This window comes from Sinocyclocheilus grahami, unplaced genomic scaffold (genome assembly GCF_001515645.1).
Source record: "Sinocyclocheilus grahami isolate Dianchi unplaced genomic scaffold, SAMN03320097.WGS_v1.1 scaffold236.1, whole genome shotgun sequence".
Taxonomy (NCBI): Eukaryota; Metazoa; Chordata; class Actinopteri; order Cypriniformes; family Cyprinidae; genus Sinocyclocheilus; species Sinocyclocheilus grahami.
In genome coordinates, this window is record NW_015505415.1 from 1325707 (window position 1) to 1331086 (window position 5380).

General features: G+C 38.8%; 1 pseudogene; it reads left to right on the forward strand.

Annotated features, from left to right (window-relative positions):
- LOC107597752 (redox-regulatory protein FAM213A-like) overlaps positions 1 to 1540 on the forward strand; it is a 5438-nt pseudogene extending 3898 nt beyond the window's left edge.
- The last annotated feature ends 3840 nt before the right edge of the window (positions 1541 to 5380 follow it).

Here is a 5380-nt window from a genome sequence, read left to right on the forward strand (position 1 = left end):
CACAGTATTTAATAGATGTGTATTTTAGCTGAGATGAGTGTGTTTTGTGTCAGGAGGCGTCTGATCTCTCCTCTCTGAAGCCTCTGTTAGACGAGCGTGGAGTCGCTCTGTTCGCTGTGGTCAAAGAGAACATCGCCTCAGAGATTCACGACTTCAGAGCCTACTTTAATGGAGAGATCTTCCTCGATCAGCAGGTCTGTCACGTATAAACACACACACACACACTCAGCAGCACACACATCCATCACGTCTCTCGCACTGAAGCTGTTGTGTGGTGTGATCAGAGAGCGTTCTACGGGCCGCAGGAGCGCTGGATGGGCGTCTCAGGGATCCTGCGGGCCGGCGTCTGGATGAGCGGATGGAGGGCGTATCAGAGTGGATTCTGGGGAAACGTGCGGGGCGAAGGCTTCGTTCTGGGGGCGCTTTATGTCATCGGACCAGGACAACAGGTGTGTGAAGATGGGAACGATCACACGTGGCAGTAAGGTCACGCATCTGACCTGCAGTCCACACAGTGATTAAAATGATCTGGATTAAAGGCACAACATGTAATTTTCGCCGCTAGAGGGCGCGTATTCAAAATAAACAAAGAGACAAAGGCGTAGTTTGATGATGTCGTGACTGAGTGTGGAATCATGGGAGTTGTGGTCTTCATCTCCACAGCCGACGCAATCCGACGGGACTCGGGCAGAAATCATGTTCATGGATGAGCTAATGATTTATGATTTAAACATTCTTCGAAACATTTGGGATAGTGTAAGTACACAAGTCAGCAAAATATATAACACTGTTCTAGTGGTTTTTGGATATTTTAATAAAAAACTCTTACATATTGTGCCTTTAAATCTTCTGTCTGATTCCAGCGCTGCAACCACAAGAGACATTGAGTTCCTCCACAATAATCAGAAATAGCCAAACTGTCCCACAATGACACAAAGTTTTGAAATTTCGATTTAGGCTACTAAAATTTTCATGTCAAATTTCAAAATTTTGAATTGAGAATGCAGACTGAAAGTGACGAGAACATTTAGCCGTTTTCAGAATATACATTTTTTTGCAATTCACTTTATTCTCTCACTGTTCTTCTTTCTTCATTCTTGCAAATTTAATAATTTAATCCTTTCAATAAAAAGACCCTCCCAAAAATGCAAATCTTGATTAAAACCACCTCCCTGTATGTATTTATTTTGCACAGGGAGTCCTGCTGGAACACAGAGAGATGGAGTTCGGAGACAAAGTCAAGAAGTCTGACGTGATTCAGGCAGTAGAACAGATAAACACTGACATTAAAAAAGCCTAAAATATCACACGCTTCCTGAAAACCCCTTCAGCTTGAATGTGTTTTATTCTAAAGTTAATATGAATCTTGAAAACAGCAGAATACTCTGATTATCCATTATATATGCATGTATGTGTGTGTAGTTGATGACAGACTGACTCTAAACTCAGATGAAGGATCAGTCTCGATGTTTGATGCTCTACATTCACACACAGAAACCTATAAAATACAGCAATAAAACACACACTATAATCGATCAAACGTGTGTCGTTATTATTTGTGAATGCATATTGAGTTTGTTTGCTTATTTTAGGCCTTCCCAAACTGGGAAAAAGCTAATATATAAATAAAAACAATTTTTATTTGTTTACCTGCATGTCATGTGACCCATAACTGACATCAGAGAACACTGAACATGTGAACGTGTTGTTAAAATTACTAAAATATTAATTAGACTTCAGGAAAATATTGTAGCTCAAAGTGGTTCGGCTGACAGAAAAGATCAGGACTGCCTGCTTTATTTTATTGCTAATGCTTCTGCATTCTCAGATTAGTGCAGGCATACAAAACAATATGATTTATTATCAAACACATGCTCATGTTTTATTGTAGTTCTCACAGACTGTGAGAATATCATTGACATATTTATAAATCTTTAATTCAGCGGTTACTGGAGGAAAACCATTTGGCAGGTCACAGTGTCATTCTGTCCTCTCTCCTGATTGGTTAATGTTTGTTTTATGCTAATTGTTCTGTTAGATATGGGTGTTTGAGGCTGTAGTTTCAGTGTGAGAAACAAAACCAATGGAATCATCCGCAGCAGACAGTAAGTATAAATAACTGTTTAGGCTGTTAGGGGTCTAATGGTTCATAAATCTCATGGTTTGGTTTATTTTGTGATTCTCAGGTCATCATTTTGATTTGGTCAATACTTGGAAGGTTGTGATTATGAGTTTACCATAATCTCAGATTAAATATGAAGTCGATAACTGATATTTTAATACTGTGATCAGACAATATTTTGACTGTTTTTGTGTTGTTTAAAGAGCAGCTCATATGGGTTTTTAAAAAATATCTCTTTTGCAGTTTATAATGTAGCTATCCTTAAATTAAAACAATCTGCAAAGTTGTTAATCAAAAAAGTGCATGATAAATAAAGATTCTGAAACACACAGACACACACACACACACTCACACGTGTGAGAGTGTGTGTGTGTGCGTGTGAGAGAGTGTGTGTGTGTGTGTGATCAGGGATCAATGTGTCCGGAGGATCAGAGTCCCGTGTGCAGCCCATGGTGAAGATCGAGAGGATTTTCCCAGGAGGAGCTGCATCTGCTAGTGACGCTCTGCAGGTAACAGACGAAGCTCTGTCGAACTGAGTGTGTGTGTGTGTGTGGTTCAGTGTGAGTCAGTGGATCTGCTCTGTGTGTCTCAGGCTGGTTTTGAGCTGGTGTCGGTGGACGGCGTCTCTCTGCAGGCCATGACCCATCAGGACGCAGTGGAGATCATTCGACAGGCCTTCAGTAATAAAATCATCAACCCCATGGAGCTCGTGGTCAAAGTTCCCAGAGTCTCATGATCAGTGCCTTACCCGTATGTATTAGGCTCTGAGAAGAGCCACACTCATTCTAGAATGAAGAACGAACGCAGCGACTGAGCGAGTCTCATGAAAACACAGAAGGGTGAGAGATTCACTCACGTCACATTCGCTTGAGCTTGAACTCAGAATATGTGTTTAAAACATGCTTTATGAACGGCCACAAATCCAGTAGCGTTCTACAGATTGTTCTGGAATCAGATTGGTAAGAAAAATGTAGGTTATAAGAACATTGTAGGAACGTTGTTTTATGTTTCTAAAACACTGAAATGTCCAGTTTTCTTGTCATGATTAAAACATTATTTAAAGGTTACAAAAACGTTTCTTACAACATTCTGCTAATTGTATTTTTTCCCAGAATATAACATTATTTAAAAGTTAATTTTTTTATGTTCTAAGAGCGTTATTTAAATGTTTCTTAGAACTTTCAAGTGCAAATAACATAAGAACATTTTGTGAATGATCTCAGAACATTGAGACCGTATATTAAACATTAATGAAGCTATAAGATCGTTCCATGAACGTTATTTTAATAATACTTTGTCGTAGAATTTCTTAGTCATGAACGTTCCTCAGAAATCACATCCAACAAAATGCAACTTTAACCTGTTTGTTAATTAGAATAAATCCTGGTTTAATTGCTCACATGACATTTATTGTGATAAATGTTGATTTATTACAAAGATCAGTATTCATAAAATATTGGCTGAGGCTGTTTAAGAACGTAAATATTGAATAAAATACCAGTAAATGTGAGTCATTGCAGGTGTTTAATTACAAACAGCTCATAGGAACATTAAATATACAGCACGAAAAATATACAATGCATTGGCTTTATACAAATACTGTTAATTAATAAAAAAATTACAATACCGCCACAATCACCCACAAGATACAAGCAAGGCTTTGGTCTATTCACAGTGGCTTCTATATGGTGCGCTTCTATATATTATTGAGTATTATGTGACCGAATGTGTGGAGTAATGGGTTTATTTTGATGTAAATATAACAGTCAATAGCTTTTATGAAAGAAGAGATTATATTCCTCACATTAGTGTTAAATAGCGCCGCGTTCAGCTCGTGTCAAAATTACCACAAGAGATTCTGCTTGCTGCTCATGTCCTTCAACTCTGAAATTAATTGAGTTATATATATATATATATGTTTTAACACCAGTATGAATGCATGTGCAGCTTTGTAGTCGATTAGGAGCAAAATACTTCATAAATGAAGTATAAACGAACCTTCACCATTTTATTTTTTTACATGAGGGCAGCTTGAGTTCCTAACTTTGTAATTATGAGTTCAACAAAGACATGAGCAGCGTTTACTAATCAGACACTCGGTTACAGTAATTCTGACACGACACGATCGCAGTATAACTGTACTTTTGGAATCGAGACTCTGAGCAGAACTCTCTCAGTGCTGATGAGTAGCAGATTTTAAACCGCTGGATGGAAACGCCAAGATGCACATAAAATCTTAAAATGTGCTTGAAAAAAACGGATGCGCTCTGTTGAGATGGATGCGTTTTTTTATTTGGCACAAAAACATGTGCTTAAAGGAGACATATTATGCCCCTTTTTACAATATGTAATATAAGTCTCTGGTGTCCCCAAAATGTGTCTGTGAAGTTTCAGCTCAAAATACTCCACAGATCATTTATTACATCATTCTGAAAATGCCTATTTTGAGTGGAAGCAGAAACACGCTGTTTTCGTGCCTGTCTCTTTAAATGCAAATGAGCTGCTGCTCCCCTCCCCCTTTTCCTGTATAGAGCTGTGCCTTTACAGCTCGCACCTGCTAAAAACATCTGTTTTGGTTCTGATTATCATGTTTATCGCGCTGAAATCATGCGTTTTAAACCATATGAGTTTAAACTTCTGATATAGGGTTTTCTGAGCGCACACATCTGAAGCACACGCACAGAAAGCGGCTGTCACAGCATGCGAGCACTAAACTAAGCTCTCATTCACACAAGTTTACGTTACAAACACACATGAGTTACAAAAACAGTGGGTTATGTCTGTGAAGGTAAACAGCTGGGAAATAAATCGCATGTTTATTTTAGATCTGTGTGGCAGCAGCAATATACAGTAAATAAATCAATAAATGCTCTGCTCTGTCGTCTCCTCTGAGGCTGGGACTCTAAACAGTGTTCTGTGCTCGTCTGTGCAGCCAAACACAGAACAGTTAGTGTGTTTTCCTCAAACTTTCACCATGGCTTTAGAGCTGATACACCGTTGTCGCTTGTGAAAACATGATAACTGCGCCGTGGGTGGAAACTTACAGATTAAGGGGCGGTGATATTATAATGAGATCCTTTTGCCTCGTCACCAAGAGAGCGAAATCAGACGCGCTGGTTTTCTCAGATGCTTGCAGAAAAAGGCGTCCCTTACGGGTTTAATCTTTTTCACGTTTCCTTGGTAGTTAGATGCACCGGAGACCTGATTATAGCACTTACAACCTGGAAAAGTCAGATTTTCATGATATGTCACCTTTAA